This window comes from Nesoenas mayeri (genome assembly GCF_963082525.1).
Source record: "Nesoenas mayeri genome assembly, chromosome: 3".
NCBI classification, from domain to species: domain Eukaryota; kingdom Metazoa; phylum Chordata; class Aves; order Columbiformes; family Columbidae; genus Nesoenas; species Nesoenas mayeri.
In genome coordinates this window covers 38,324,709-38,342,227 of record NC_137544.1, presented here as the reverse complement: position 1 = coordinate 38,342,227, position 17,519 = coordinate 38,324,709, and the positions used below count along the sequence as shown (strand labels likewise).

General features: G+C 37.8%; 1 protein-coding gene across 4 annotated transcripts in view; it reads left to right on the top strand.

The window, feature by feature from the left end:
• Positions 1-17,519, top strand: part of RNGTT (RNA guanylyltransferase and 5'-phosphatase) — a 183,020-nt gene that overhangs the window by 149,466 nt on the left and 16,035 nt on the right. The window lies entirely within an intron of this gene.

Below are 17,519 nucleotides of genomic sequence, written 5' to 3'. Positions count from 1 at the left end.
ACTTTTGGAGCTCCGTAATTCTTTAAGTGATCCTTGGCAGGGAAGACACTGCAGTAAAAAGCACAGATTGTTTTCCCAGTATTATTAGACTTATTATGAAAGACTCATACAATTGCTGGAAAATTAGTTATCTTTTACAACTTACTGTTTATTTTCCTTCAGTTGAGCTGTAATAGTTTGACATTTCTAACTGGCAGTTGCTAATTAGTTTTGTCACGTCACTTGCAAACAAAAATGTTTTACAATACTATATGGACTTATTTTGATGAGTTTCATTTGGCTTCTTCTTAGGACAAAGAGAGGGAAGCTTTAGCTTGTCAATCATTAATTGGGATGTGGAAATATGATATCTGTTTTAGAATGCTGAAATGTGCCCATGTCCCAGGTGATATCTGTCATTAATATATATTCTTTGCTCTTGGCAGCGTTGTTCCCTCCATTGTGTGCACATCCTTTGCTTCTCAGAATTTTAAAAGCCCTTGTTTATTTCTAAAACTTGGATGTGTTCCTTTGCCATCCCTCATTACATTGCTAAAGACCACTATTCCCAACTGTAACTAGCAAATACTTGTATTTTATAACTTAAACCTTAGTACTGTTTTAAAATTACTTTAAAATAACAGATGCATGCTCTTCATCCTCCCTGTTCCTTTTCTCTCATCTCCTCGGTTCCTACATGTATGTTATTCAGTTTGGCTAATAACCAAATGATTTAAATGTTCCTTGCATGAAACATCTTGCAAAAAGTTTTTTAACAAATAAGCTTGTATATTTTTAGTGGTAACTCTTCAGAATAGTGCTTGTTTAAATGCTTTATAGAAGCTCTCCCACTCTCTTCTCCCCTTCCAAATGAGGCCCCGTTCCCACCTTCACCTACCTCATCCACTTCTAATAGTAAGTGGCAAAATGAGGAGGTTTTTCCCTATGGTTATGAAGGGTTTGTGAGTTTACTGGGTGGGTTTGAGAGAGCAGAGGTGTTCACTGCACTCGTTTTGAGCTGTTTGCAGTCAGCAGGGTCCTCCTCCCGTCACTCCAGACAGGGAGAGGCCCTTCTGCTCCAGGACAGCTGTCAGGTAGATGCTGTGCAGGATCAAACTGCAGGACTGAGTTATATCTCTAGCAAATGTTGAGGGAAAGAGTGCAAAACTGGGATAAATACAAAATACTTATCCAGGTTCCTGCAATTTGCATGCAGGGCCTTCTCTGCTAGAAGTTTTATCTGCATCCTGCTGCTTAATAGATTAAGTGGGATCTTCCTCCCTGAGTGTACTTAAGGGATTTTCCACTACATTTTCAACATACAAAGCCATACTTATCACTGTGAGTTAAGGTGTTATTTTATTTATTTTAAACATTTTGGTTCAGCCTAGGCTTTATGTCAGGAGAAATGGTGAGCAGTCGTTCTCTATTCCTGTTTTTATCTTCTCTTCTGCATTACCCCAATCTTGCACTTTCCTGGCTACAAAAACTTAATCTATTTAATCCCTGTATCCAATCATTCAGTATCTCCAATCAACACCATTTTTGTTCTTTGTACCCTTCTGTAGCTCTACTGTTGCCTTTCTTAAGGCAGGGAATGACACAATGTTCAAGACATGGACACAATAACATTTTCTGTTCTCTTTGCTGTTCTTACCTTATATGCGGTACAATGCTTGATAAATATCTGGCGTACATTTAATTTGAGTAGGTTAATATTAGACTTTCTGGTAATATATCACTGGTGTAGTCTCATCCTAAATTTTATGTTCACCACAGAGCAGGTAATGTGGATATTCAAAATAACTTTCAGTCACTACCTAGGAAAAACAGAACTTATTATCCATGAAGTTACTGTAGATTACATAGACATGTTTGAATAAGCTAATTCCACAAACTGTGCTCTGTAAAACATCCCTTTTATTTTTGGACCTATAGGAATATGTACAGGTATATATTTGCACACTGCTGCTTTGCTTTGTTTCTGATGCTAAAGGTAATCTTGAAGTGGAACTAGTTTTTCACAGTGCCTTTTCTCTGTGGTTTGGATTATCAGCTGCAACTGGGACATGGCATGCAGTTAACAAAAACAATAAGCTTCTGTAATTGAGGCTCCTGTCTGATTGCTTTGCGATTCTAGAAGGATGTTGGCTGCGTGACAGCAGGAGGAATTGGTGTAGCACCAAAAATGTAGAGTAATAATTCACATGGAGAGTTGGTGCTGTGAAAAGAAATGTGCAGGCTCTGGTAATACACAATGGTCTTTGTTGACAAAAGTTTCTTTCATACTTCCCCCAGCAGTTCTTTGAATCTTTTATACATGGTTGCTAATGGTTCCACCAGTTAAAAGACCTGTGAACCACATTTGGTCCCACAATGAGGCAGAGCCCTCGTAACCTTTTGGTTCAGATATACTTTTGCTCCATGTGATGGATTGGTCACTCTTGCTATATAAATGACTCACTCATGTTCATTTGTAAACATCCCAAGTATTATGCGTTCTATTAAGACATGGCATTTCTTGCCAAACGTGTGCATTAAGGAATGGCCCGAACAACTACACTCCTCTGTCACTGTAGATTTATTACCCAAAGCGAACCATTATTACACAGCAGTACTTGCAGTGCATTTTACTACACTTTCAGTTGGACAAATAAGAATGTTGTCAAGCCTTTGAAATATTCATAGTAAACATATAAACTGCCATGCTAGTACTCATAAATTCATGTTTCAATTTATGCACATTTACAAAACTGCAGAGAGAGGAACTCCTTATCAAAGTAACCCTTTCCAAGAGCAAACAAGCTTGATTTTTCAGAACTGTACGAGAAAATAATTGCACCAGTGTCTTTGATGGTGAAGACTGTAGATGGCAAGTCTGGGAAGACATTTTGAAATACTAACCTCTCTCCTAGGATGATTTTTTCTATATCTGTCTTTCTTATATGCGAGAATTCATTAATATTTATATATATTAATATTTATAATGTTTCTGAGACATAGATGAGTTGGTAGGATTAACCAAAATTACCTGATTCTCCTGACTTACTTTCAGCAGTATCAGTGCTGGTGCTTGATTGATGTTTGATCTCTGTACTTCATTATACAAAAGGAATGTGAAGCATTCACTCCTCAAGCTTTTGAATCTTGTATTAGATTAGAAGATTGGCTAGATTAGAAGAAATGGAAAAAAAGCATGTTTCCTGGCTAGAGGGATCTACCTGGAAATGTTCTTTTCCAATAATGTGCCAGTTGATAGATAGTGCAAGATTTTATATGTTGCTGCTTTGTGAACAGAGTTCATGATACAGAACTTTTAACTTATTGCATAAGGCTTGGTATTGCTTTTGTCCTAGAGTAATATTCACTGAGTTTCAGTAAGTTCAGTGGCTCATAAAAATGATGGCTATTTTGGTTAGCTGCTGAGAGTACTAAATGAATTAATTATTTGAAAGTCAAATTCTCTGCGGCAATGAATTCTCATTTTATTTCCAGAGGCCTGTTCTTTAAAGTTATATATGAGGAATCAATTTCATATAGGGTAGTTCCTCTTATAATTTTATTTTATTTTTAAATGAAATTATTTTAATTTATTCTAGCATCTGTTCAAAAGTGGCATAGAACAGCTTCACCATAAGTATTCACTTTTCATATCTTGCCCCATTTAAGGAGCTATGTTACAGTAGTACTATTTACAGTGATACTTCTGTATTTATTCGAGAACTTTGGAGAAATTCAGTGATTTGCAGCTTTCTTTGGATCTTAAGTGGTTGTAATTATTAAATATCTCTTGGAAACTAGATGAAAGGAAGAAGGTGTCTCTTAAGTGACAATCTTGATCAACTAGATCAAGTATTGACATCAGCTGGAATTAAGCGGCAAACTTTCTTAAATCTATTTGCATGAAATATTGTTTGTGTTCTTTTAGTAACAATATAGCTATTAAAGCAAAAATCTTATCATAGAAATTTTGTGTTTATTAGAAGTAACTAATTTCATTGTCTCAGTATGCATAATATTCACCTGATGGAAAGGTGTGTTATAAAAGTTTTAGCCTGTTTACAAAACAAGAAGTCTTCATAACAGATATGACAGATACTTTCAAAATAGATGTTTGATCAATGTAGATCAGAATGAAAACACTATAACCAGTAGTTAGAACTATAAAGAAAATGATATTGCTTAACCAATTTTTTAGGATTGAAAGTTTTTGCAGTTCAGTTCCTGGATGCTTCTGGGTTTAGGGGAGACTGTTCAGTACACACTGTTCTCCATTATTAATCAGTAATGAAGCTTCTGGCAGTCTTTACTATTGAGCTAATGACTAGTTTCATTTTGGGCTCTTAACACATTAAATTACCATTTAAATAAAGATTAATTACTGCAATTTTATTTTTAGTATTTTAAGAGTAGTTATTAAAAAGTTTCATAATAAATACTACTTTGTTCAAAATAGAATTGCTCCATTTAACAGAATATGAAGACAGTTGTGGGGAAAAGAGTCTTTTGGAAACAGTGATGTGTTCTTACTATTTTGTTTCTATGGCAGGAGCCTAGTGGAAAGATTCTGAAAGTTTTAAGTTTGCTTCAGGGGAATTTGCTGCTGTAGCTACAGCAGTCTTGCTATCAAGGACTAGCAAGGAATCGAGCGCTCTGCTCTGACCTGCAGCTCGGTACCTGTTACCTGGGATTTTATTAAACTTGAGAACAGTATTGCTGATTGCTGAGACAGCCAAACCTACCGCCAGGATTGCAGTTTGGTTCTAAGCTATTATTTGCCCTATTGCCTCATTTTCCCCCAGCAAATACACTTTTAAATTAAAACATGATAAAGTATAGCGGAGTTCTGCCTCGCAACAGGTAATTGCCCCAGAATAATTGATCATATCACATCAAAACCAGTAGGCCCTCCAGATACAAATCCATCTACCTTTACTTTAAGGGCCACAGGCAACTTATCAGCACCTCGGAGAATTTACTGTAATGTTTCCAAGAGCTGAAACATCTTCAACACAGCTGCTTTACCATTGTCCAGACATAGGGGCTGGAATAATGGCTGAGAACCAGGCTACACTGCACTTGTGACTCCTTCAGCAACATCAAACATCTGTCGATGATTGCTGAAGTGATTGCCCACAATTTACCAAATAATCTTTTTATTGAAAGAGGGTATAGGCAAGAATTGGTGAGCTTGCTGCTTTCAAGAGCAAAGAACAAACCTCAAGCTAGGTTCAGCTGCTGATTTCTTGTCTGCAGCTGGCATGTTTTTCTTCCCTGTGTGACAATGACTTCTACTACCCATTAGTGATCGCGAAGCTGGGTGGACCACCACAGTCTAATCACGGAGGACAGGTATGAGGAACTTTTCAGGGTACAGCTCTTCAGGCTACTCCAAATTTAGGAGAAGAATTAGTCCAACTTTCCCCGTGCACTCAGTTGGTGTCCTGACAGAGCTCCTCATCAGTGTGGTCTGTATAGTCTTTTAGCAAAATAAATGAAAAATTTTCCCTCTGTGCCTCTTGACAGCCAGTAAGACTATGTTGATGCCCTAACTATTTGATGCTTTGCTTATTGGACTTTCATAACTATTGATAGAGGTTTTTGCTTCCATTACTACAGCAGGAAAGGAGTTCTAGTTTATCATGAAATCATATCTGAGTTTTGTTTCTGTTGCCTATCTCCACTTCCTACTATTTTGTGCTGTTTGTGTATTGTATGTGTTATGAAATGTCATAGAATAAATGTAAGTATATCATGTCTTCGCCTTGAATAAAACAACAAATACAGCCCTAGAATCTCCAGAATGAGACATTCCTGAGAAAACAGAAGTACAGATTTATCTCTAGGTATTTCATTCTGCTTGCTCATGCTGAAAACAAATGATTTCAAAGAGGAAGAGACACCACTGGGTTGAACAGAGGCCTGTCAAATTAAAAAAAAAAATTGCATTAAATTGCTTGGTTAGTTTAGCAAGAAAGTGTCAGAGAAGGATTATTTCATCTTCGTATTAGTAGAGTTAACATGGGCAGAAAGGGGAAAAATAGGAGACAATTATTTTAAACTAAGAAAGTAATGATAGGAGAACAAATGGATTATGCTGGACAGAAAGAATTTTATTCTGAAAGCTGAAGAATGCTTTTGAGAACTACAGATGTGGATCACACTTCCAGGAACAAACACCTCTACAGTGTTGACAAGGAGTGAGATAATTATATGATTTGATGACTGTGAAAGAAGAAGATAAACTCGGATGATCTGAATCTCCATGTTTCATTAAACACAGTCACTCCGAATTAAAACACACGGAGAATGAGGCTGTATAATATTCTACCTCTTCTGAAGTTCAAACTATATCTTTAGGATAAAGTCATCAACATTAATAATATGTAATTTTTCTTGTTAACAGTTTGCAAACAGAACTGGTGGGTGACTGATGTTTTATAGTTTTGTGGGATATTACAGTAGGATTTTCACATCATCTTGCCTAGACATAGAAGCTGCACTGGGCATCACTGGAATTGCTACTATTGGGCTGATGAGAACCTGCATAAGGAAATCCTCTTCCTTTTTCTTATTGTGTTTGTTTTTTGTGGAAACCACCTATATTTGTGTGTCATGCAGAAGTCAACACGTGGAAAGCGTTTTAGCACCAATGCTTAAAAAGTGGGGCTGATTGCCAAGTGATCTTTGAATATAAATTTCTCAGTGGAGTGAGAATTTAAGCTTGGTTCCTAATGTTTATCATTACGAGATGATGATGTACAGTGTTCTTATGGGAAGTCATACAGTGCTGAGATAATGCCTCCAGGTGCCTGAGCCTGTCCTCCTTTTCCACTTCTGCACTGATTTCACATGAAGGACTGAGTCAGGTTCAACACCTTAGTTTTTATCTTCATTGTGCTCGCATGGTCTGGGATATATGAAAAGTTATCTGGCACAGGGTTACAGGCTGTGTTTGCCTTCCTCAGGAGTGCAGGGAGGTTTTGCATTAAAAATGAAGTTAATTCTCAGCAGTGAGAGGATTTTTCAGTAGGGCAGCCTGGGCCTTGAAGCGAACCTGACAGAACCTGGAGTGGTTACATATCTCGCAGTCTTCAGTCTCAATTTCAGTATGACTCTGTTTGACTTTGTGTGCTAAACATTAACCTCAACATATTCAAAACCAAAATTCTGAGTTTGTGACAGTAGTAAGAGAAACTCTGAGAGGTAACAAACTGCCCTATCCACGCAGTTTATGTGTTGTAAAGAAGATGAGGGAGGTACTGGAGAGAATTTACTGAACAAATTGCAAGTTAGAAAATGTTGTAAGGTGCTAGCAAGAAATCACTCACTGCTCATCCGTGAGTAACATGGTTGTTAAAGGTAGCAAATTTAGCTCATTTTGAAAATAGGATACTTTTGAGCCATTGCTTTGAGAATTAATTAAGAAAGGAAGAAAAAAAGGGTTAATTCTTTATGCCTTGACTTCCCTTCATTTCTCTACATCTTGACATTCCTTGTTGCAGCTTTTCTCGAGCGCAGTCGCTAACTCTGAAGGGCAAGGGGTCCTGACTGCCTTTGTGTTTGTGTAGTCCCTGCAATATTAGAGTCCTCAGTCCTGCCTGGGAATGTCAGACACAAACAGTGTAAATTAATAGTAATATATTTTATTTGTACATTTATATTACAGTAAATGCCAGCATACAGTGGGCATATTTACTATCTGTAGACACATTGAGGAGAAAGAAAATACTAAAAATAAATAATAATAATCTAGCCCTGGAGCTGGTGATGTAAACAGAAAAAGAATAACGACTAGAAAATCTGCATGAGCACTGCAAAAACCGAAGCCGTGATTTTATATGCTGTCACCATTGCTGTCCCTAAGAACAAAATGTTAATGAGCTGTAATTTATAAATCTGCTCTGTTCTGATGGATCAGATAGTCCCCATTTTGCTTTTTTGTTATGATTATGCCCATGAATTCAGTTTAAAAAATTGTTCTTTGTAAAGCATGTGGTGTTCCATGGAAGTCCGCAGAATTAGGAAGGTTACCTCTCCAGTTTTCTGGTCTTGCTGCCAATAAGATCGAATAATTGGTGCTTGGTTTTGGACTATGATATTTTTTTTTGGTTATTGGGCAGCTTTTGTTATTTCAGCTTCTAGGAGTTTGTTTTGAAAATCAATCCGAGTTTGTTCTTGCTAAGCACAGGGTAAATTAAGCCTTCTGGAAAGGTTAAAATAATAGCTGATTGATTGTAGATCTTAATTTATTGGGGTTTTTTTCTAAGTTTTCTATTTACTTCTTTATTAACTGTTCAGGAAAAAAAAAGCTTCAAATGCTTTTAATGAGTATTATAAAAATGAACAGATTGCAGTTTTTTAAACCTTCCATTTCCTGGGCTTTGGAATACAAATACCTCCTAGCAATAGAAAAATCAGTATGATAATACCTCATTTCTCAAAAAGCTTAGAAAAACAAATGCTGACAAAGGAACCCCGTGAAGTTTAAGAGAAGCAAGCGCAGGGTTTGCATAGGGGATGGAGCAAACCCCTGCGGCAGCTCTGCCGAAAAGCACCCCAGGGTCCCGGGGGCAGCAGGTTGGATGCAAACCAGCCCTGTGTCCTCGTGCTGGGTTGTGTGAGCTGGAGCAGAGCTAGCAGGTCAGGGAAGGTCACTGTTCTCCGCTCGAGATGTTGGGAGACACATCTGGGGTCACCGAGCACTGTTCGGGGCTCTGCGGTGCAAGAGAGGTCGCCCCACTGGAGAAGTTCCTGTGGGGGTGGCCATGAAGGGCAGAGCATCCAGCCTGTGAGGAGAGGTTGGAGAAACTGGGTTTGTTTAGAAGAGGGGGGACTGATTGCAACCTTCCATTACCTGAAGTGAGACTGCAGAAAAAAGAGCGCCAGATACTTTTCAGAGATGCATGGGGAAGAAGAGAAAAGGTCCCTTTTGGATATAAGGAAAACATTTTCACAGTGGGGTTGGTTGGGCACAGCAGCAAGTTGCCTGGAGAGGCTGTAAAATCTCTGTGGAGATTTTCAAAATTTAACTTGAAAGGGCCCTGAGCAACCTGGCTCATCCTTAAAATGAGCCCAGCCTAGGGCAGGCGGTTGGAGTGGGTGATGGCTGGATGTCCCTTCAAACCTGGATTTTTCTGGATCTGTGACATTTGAGACTATGGACATTCTAGACTATAGTGACGCAGTCACTTCTGTGAAGTAGGAGTAGTTCTTAAGGATATATAAAACTGCATCATTTGTTGTGTTCAGTGGATGTTGGATATTTCTGAGCCTCTCGTGTTACTGAATGAACAGAACTTCATTTCAGTCCATAATATTAACATACAGTATCAGAACAAGTCTGTTCTTCCTCCTTATCTTTTCCTATAGCTGCACCCATAACTTGCATTATACAAGGCTTTCAATACTTCCATTCTTGGTATCTCTTTTTCTCCGGTTAAATGTTTACCTTTGTCAGTGGCTGGTTTTCTCACTATATCAAAAATAAGAAAAGATGTGTCTTGTTTTCCAATAAGAGGTAGAATTACATTACCTTCCAGAGATCCTACGGTCCTCTTTCAAAGAACATGCTGTGTTTTCTGCACTGAAATGTTTATTTAGAAGAAGAAAGGTGTTGGTTTTTTCCATTGGTTGGTTGAGTTTTTTTGTTTGTTTGTTTTGTTCTGTTTTTTCCCATTGAAGTAATTCTGCAACTATTTTCATGTAATGAGACTATGGATGTTTTAATGGAATGTGTGGTATATGTTGAGAGTAAAGCATTTTCTGCTTAAACTAAAAATCTGTGAGCATAAGTGCAACTGAGAGAAGCTGCTATTCTCAGTAATGTCTATAAAATTTAAGAATTTTATAGATTATTCAGAGCCATATAATTAATTTTATAAGAATAATAGCAAAGAAGAAAAGAAATTGTAAGTGGCAGCACTGGCCAGGTTAGTAGCAAAGTTTGAGTAACAGGCTGAAAGAAGAGCAGCCGGTGAGTAGCTGTGGGATGTAAACACACCGAGGAGACTTTGTAAATGCATGAAATGGGGTGTAACTGTTGTGCATAATGAGTAAGGGAAGACCAATGCATAAGGATGTACAACATGGGCACCTGAGCACTGCAGTGACAAAACTTTTGCTGGGACAACATGGTCACACGATGTGACATTGATACTTTCCCTTTGTCTCCAGTCTTGTCTGCGGCCCCTGTTCCAGCAGCAGCACTGACCTACAGTGACTCTTAGGAAAAGCCTCCAAAATTAATCCCTAAGACCATTCATATTTTCTCCTTTAGTTCTTTTGGTTTGAGTACCTTTGTCATAATAACTATGAGATTAAGACAAGCAGCAATTTTTTATCGCATTAGGGACGATTGATTTGGAGTTTCCTGTTTCATTTCATTTGATAAATAATGAGATATGAAACAAGCTGTAACTAATATATGTGCTACCAGACTTGAGTTTTCCTTGTTTTGCTTGTTTGGTTGTTGTTTTTCATTTTTGTGGAGTTTGTTTTGTTTTGTTTTGGTTGGTTGGTTGGGTTTTGGTGGTTTTGGGTTTGTTTTTGTTTTTGTCTCAGCATTCCTTCTTCTTGAATTCATTTGCTTTCTTACCTTCCAGGTAATTTTTCAAATATTTACTGTTGACCCCATACAGATACTACTCTGAGAAGTGCAGTCATACAGAAAACTGGATTTTTGAAGTGATAGCAGATTGTGCTTACAGTAGCTTTCCTGTGCCCAGTGGTATGAAAACACACTATGATAAATGTGAGCATTAGGACATGCAGATTATGTCTCATTAAAATAACACATTAACGGACAAGTAGTTTGTTTTCCATACTGAATAAATGGCAAAACAAAAGGGTTAAGCTGTGTCTCTGAACCATAAAGTTATTGCTCACTACCAACTAAAAATGGCTGCGAAAGATACCAGGAATGAGAGATTTGTTTTAGCAATAAATGAGCGTAGATATTGCAGATATTTCTCATCTGCATTGCATTGCGCCCTTATACTTGTCATATTGGAATAACTGATCGGGTCTTTGTAGAAGTGCCAGATTTCTCATGCTGTAGCGCGAGTTGTGCTTTACTATTGTCCTCGTCCTCTTTGTCACATTGTTCCTGCCCAGGCTTCAGCGTTTGAGAGTGTTCTGGCTCCCGTACGTGGGTGATTTGGGGCTGGCACCATCTTTTGTTTTCCCTTCTTATGTTTTCCAAAAATCATCTTGCAGAAGAGGATGATTTGTCCATGATGATTTTAAGCTCTTGAACATGGTAATTTGTTGCTGCAGCTGTTCCTGTGCTATAACTGCTTTGTCAGACCTGGTTTGGGTGTGCTCCTGCACACAGAGAGCGTAATTTGTTCTGAGTAATTGAGGATACCTTGATGACAAAAGCTGTTTATGGGGCAGGCTCCTGTGCTTGGCTGAGTTGCAGCAGGGACTGATTTTCCTTTGATGTAGACATCCCCACGCTTAGTTTCCATAAATGCAATTGCATTTGCATTTTCTTTTGACTGGAATACAATACTCAAACAGCATAGCAGCGTGCTCAAGCTTCTCAGAGTTTTAGGCAATTTAGGAAACTCATGGTGGATAATTGTCTTCTCTGAGAAAGCAGTGTCCTAAATTTGTGGGTTTATTTTTCCTCCAGAAATAATTATTTTAAAGTCATATTTGTTAGCATTTTTTTTTAATTAATCTGTTCTTTTCTTTCTGCTTTAGAGGCTTTTGTTGGTATTGCAGGCAATTGAAATAAAGGCAGTAGAAGGGATAACAGTCAAAGAGAAAGAATTGATACAAGAAAAATTTTCTAAATAAAATTATAAAGATCAGACCCAATTAGAAATTCATTCTAATCAAATGAGACAACAGAAGGTATTTGGACGAAGTATTTTAGGCCCTTTTTTAACCATTTCTTAATTGTTAATTCTTTTAAAGTATGAGAACATCAGCCAAGATCAGGCTTGGGGGGAGAAGAGAAAGCAAATTGTTGTTGTAAACATTTTATAGGCAGAGTATATCTGAATTTGTTAAGCTTTTTAGAGGTGAGTTATTGTGAGTCTAAACTGAACAAATGAGGTTGAACTTGATAAATGAGCTTGAACTTAGAGTACCTTTGCAAAATGCAGATGATAATGTCTTTAAAATAAATTACTCATGAATAAATCAAGATGTTGAAGTTGCAAAGGGGGATGATGGTATAACAGGGAAATTCTTGGACTAGGAAATTGTTTCTGAGACCTTTCTGTATAGTATATATTAAAAAACGCATAGTGAACATCATAAATGAGAAATATTTTAAATGTCAGATACTGGTAAGATTGGAGAAAAACAGTTGATGGCAAAAATTGTCATATCGAGAGGTACTGTGCTGGTTTAGGGCTAGTAAAAGGCAAATATAGATTAAATTTAGATAAATGAAAGAATAGGCCCGCAAACAATAACACAGAAGGTAGAAGAAATATCAAACGAGGTAATTATGCAGGATATCAGCTCACAAAGGAAAAGGGGTTGTGGGTAATATCCTGTCTAATTATAATACCTATAAAGGAGGATAGTCACATGAACTAATTTTAGCCAACGTATAGCCCATGGGCTGCCTGGATGAACAGTGGAAAACAGTTGAATCCAAGGGTGAAACTGGGAATCTCTTGCTTTGCTGGGTCTTTTAAATTGCTTGCTAGGGGTGCCGGTCTCTCTCAGTGGGTTACACACCAAAACCAGCTCCTGAATTTTAAGTACCTAAAGTGGTGCAAATACTCCTCTTGCCCATCTCCCTGGACTTTTCCAATTATGAGATTAAAGGCTGGAGTAAAACCAAATTCTTATTGTACAACTGTTTTAACTGCAAGTGAGCATTTCCAGTATAGTATTTCACACCAACAAACATTGTGGCTTAGATGCCACTTTAGCTACTGCTAATAGATTTCCAGAGATCCATTTTTCCCACCATTTCTATCCTCCAATATAATCTGTAAAACCAGATAAGTCCTGCAATCTTAGGCTCTGTTAGACATCTGATGAGCAAGCTGGTGGCTCTTGCAGAAGGGTTAGCAAATAAGGAGGAAAGTGGAATTAAACTAGATTGGACCCATGAAAGGCTGAGCTGTAGGCAAAAATATGAGATTTCACAGTAGTAAAAGTAGAAGGATGCTTATCTCCTACACAAGAAAATGATAAATAGCACCTGTACAATTTGAAGAATGCCTTTGATACCTAGAAAGCAGTCATCCTGGGAAAATTTAAGCTGTACATAGACAGTAAATCAGGTAAGATTATTTCTTTTTGCATTCTTAATTCATTCCTCTGTTTGTATGATTCACAGTGAAATAGTTAATTAAATGATTTTTTTCATCAAATTGGCTTTCACAGTTTTCATTGCAAGGGTCACACGTATCTCTGCCTGGCAATATTTCAGAATGTTTATAGTATTTGTAATATTTCACATCTGAGAAAGAGAAATAGGTACTAAAACTCAGTTGAATAATAGTGATGCAGCATCTTTTTATGTAATAGTCCACGAAACATTATTTATTTACTTTTTGTCTGACAATAGTAAAACCATTACAGTTGTATATTTCTAGCATGAAGTGAAAATAAAAGTGAAGAACAACAGAGCTCAGTGGAGCTATTATATTTCAGCAAATTGAAGTTTTCAAAATGCCACTTCTGCTTCTCTCCAAAGGAAAAAAAAAAAAAGGTTGATTGTAGAGAAAATAGCATGTTATCTCTTTGGGAAAAATAGTGTAGAAAGATTTGAAAAGGAGAGATCAGAGATGTGGCAGCATTGTTAGAGCCATTGTGCAGACACTTTATTTGTATTGCTAAGAACTGCAGAAGTTTTCATTTACTGAGGAGGAAACTGTAAATATGCAATATTGCTTTTTTGTTACTAACTTCATTGAGTTACTGTTTAATTGGTACATAGAAAAATTTCTGCTGGTGGCTTTACAGCCAAATGCTATAATGAAATGTCACTTATTTTCAGAAAAATGTTACTTTCCCTTGATTAGCTGAAGTATTAAATCTGTTTCGGTAAAGGAATCTATTGATTTTTAGCTTAATGTGTTATAATAAAAAATATTTGAGTACGTTCTCAGTTGGTAGATTCATGCGATGCCGTGCTGGATTCTGTACAGGCATCAATGTGAGATTTGTATCTATTTTTCGTGCACGAACCAGGGAAGTCAGCATTGTTAAAGAACGGAAGTAAAGACCTGGGTTCTACTGAAGGACAGTTCTCCCACCTCAGCTCTGCAGAAGTCATTCGCTGGGTCATCCAAAGCTCTTAGAGGTCTGTAAGTGGGATGGGATGAGGCTACAGCAAAACAGTGCTGGGAAGCCTCTTGGTCCAGCTGTTCCATCGGCTGGGGCTTGGGTGGTTAATGTGGTTCCAGAGGTGGTTAATGTCAGCCACGGTCCTCACTGCCTCAGGGAGCTGCCCATCATCATCATATCAGTGCTGCACCACACAAGAAATTAAATACCCAATTAGTGTCGTATGTTAACCTACCCAGTTGTAATTTAATAGTAATACAGACCAGCACAGCCTGGTTTCCACTTCATTTCATTAGTGGGTCATGGTTAACCACGCTTCATTGGTGACCAGTGCAGGTGCAGATTAACCAAGTCTTGTAGCATTTCTTTTATACAAGCACAACCTCTGATGAAACCTGCATGGGATGTGGGGAAGAGCCCAGTCTATAGTAAAAGCAGTGTAAAGGAATATGCAAAGCAGAGTAAGAGACAAGAATGTTTTCGTTCTTTTATAGAATGCAAGGTACAGTTACTGTGTTTTCCTACATCATTACATTCTCTTTCCACTGTTTACACTTTAGATACCATTCATGCATATAAAGAGGTTTCAGACCAACTTAAGTTCAGTAGAAGGAAAACAAAAGGACATCCCTGAATAATTTAGAAGGACATTTATAGATCAGTGAGTCAGAGGTTTTGGAGTTACAATACTGAAGCTAACACTAAACCAAACAGACCCTGAATTACTTAATTACTAGCTTGTTAATATTTCATTCAGAACTTTAAGGAAATAATCTGTAATTAGTGCTAGTAGTTATAGCAGGAAACTACAAACCAACGCTTTCCATTTCAGTTCACAGATTTCTCCAGTGTGTGCAGTCTTGTTTGGTGAATTCACTCCCTTTTACCTTGGGTTTTTCAACTGTAGAGTTATGTATGTAAAACTATTTTAACTAAAACAAACTAATGAAGTTGGTTTAATGTCTAAAAATACACTTCGAGATGATTGGGCAACAGGTTACGGAGTTGTCATCCTGTTACCTACTTTTTCTTTCTCTTTTCTTATCTCTTTCCAGCGCGCCTGTTCTTTTAGAGGAAAGCCTTTAAGAATTTATTTTTTCCTGGCTGGAACTGGTGGTGACATTGGCTGGCTCTAGAATGGATTTATGATGTTACTTGTAATGCTGTTACAAGATGTGAAAAGCAAAACAAATGTTTTCAGCTGTATTTGTTGGAGAACTAATGCTGTTTCAGTCCCGGGCCTCAGGTGGGGAAGGACAGCTGCTCAAACACAACTGTAGCACTTCAGCAGAGTGCTCAAATTAGGCCCTGAATTCTGGAGAATTTAAGAATCATCTTGCACAGACATCTTTGCTTACCCCAGCTTTATGACGAGGGGGTTTCTTGGAGAGGTCATCTGGTTAGAAAACTCAGGAGACACTTCTTGGTTTTGTTTGCCCTAGCTCTTGCAGGCTAACTGTGTGAAGTCATTTTGTGAAATAAGAATGAAGACTAACTAATGTCACTCACTTATTTTGTTATTGATCTACCATACAATAACAAAGCATATGAGCAAGGCCTTGAGAAGGGTGCTCATGTACATCAGGCTTTCCCAGATTCCCTGTCTTTCAGGGCTTTGGCAGAACCAACCATCAAACCGTTAATTACCTCTTCTTGTCAACACTCACCACTGAAAATTGTAATCCTGTTTAGTTGACAGTAAACCAGAAACTTAGATAAAATTCTTGTTGATTTGTCTGCTGCCCAAACAGACCAAGAAGTTTATGGGTTTCTCAGGCCATATGTGGCAAAATCCATAAAATCCTCTGAAGCCAGTTGTGACTCTCCCGAGTCCATGAATATTGTCTGTTCCTCTGGCTGGTGATTACTGCAGCCTGGAGTCCCACCCCACATCCATTTCTCTGGTGTCCTGGGAAATCTGGCTTCCCAACGCTGCGGATTCATTAATAACAAGGAATGGAAAGGAGGGGCTTGCAGTGAAAGGTAAAGCAGTAAGAACTCCTCTCTAGCCTCATTTACCGAGAAATTTGTGCCATTGATAGATTAGCCCTTGCTTACCTCTCTTTTAGAGGACTGACCTCATCAGCTGGCAGGCACCAGAAAACCATTTGCAGTGTCTGAGCCACGATTAACTTCTCTATCCAGCCCTTTCCATTCTGTAACCCCGCAAAGAGCTGCATGCTTAGATTTTAGATTATAGGTCAGATGATACTGAACGTCTTTAATTGCTTTTGAAGAAGGAGGGAAAAAGCTTTCCATGATTTAAGCTTCAAAGGCTTTGAAGTTTAAGGCAAACTACTCAAGAAAGGGAGGGAGTTCAACCCAGCTCAATGCTATAAAGGCAGCTGAGAACCGAGTTAGGGCAGTTGACTTTCACTACAGCAGTTGCTTTGATCAGAGCTAATTTTTGAAAGCCTGCGTTAAGTCAACAGCTCTTAATCTTTTTGTTGTGATGTATTATCAGTAATGGGAAAAAAAAGAGACTATTTTCCTTCTAATTGAAATCTTAGAAGGATGAAAAATACAATGAAAAATCCCTAACGTGCCTTTTGCAGCCTTTTTTCCACAAGACGTTTGCTTTGTTATTTGGATTTTCTAGCACTGCTGAATAGATTGTTTTGCTTGTTGTTGTTCGGCTCTTTTTGGCTTTGTGTTTTATGTTATTGCAGTGTTTCATTTTTATCAGCTCCCTCACTTAAGTGTCTCTGGCGGTCACCTGAAAATCATCTTGTGTCATTAGCTTAAAAAAATGAAGGTGAACTCCAAGCTCAGTGATCAGGTGTAAGAATACACCCCCAAAATGGTGAGGTTTTAAAAAAATCCTTGTAGTTTGACTTTTTTTGTCATCTTATATTTGAAAATTCAAAGTTCTCGCTTGCTTATATAATACAAATACAAAACCTGAACATTTCCCCTAAAAAATAAGATGTAATTCTGCTGTGAGAGACTTGTGTAATTTCAAGATCTCACACTGTTTTAAAACACTAAGTATCACACGGACCATATAAAAGCTGTGATCAGCAAGACTGAGCTCTCGTCTCTGCCTGTTCATAGGAGACTTCGTTGATGAGTTCAGTCTAGTGAGGTGGATAGGGAATGTCTGGATTTTTATTTCCTACAAGGCTCATAAACCTCTGTATGTTCTAGTATCCAATCTATGAATAACTAGGTAATGCCTCTGAAATGTATGAAGGAAAAAAAATTACTACTTTTTGTAAATATGTCCTAGGCAAAAACTGAAATGCATGTTAAATATGAGAGATTAAAAGCAATTT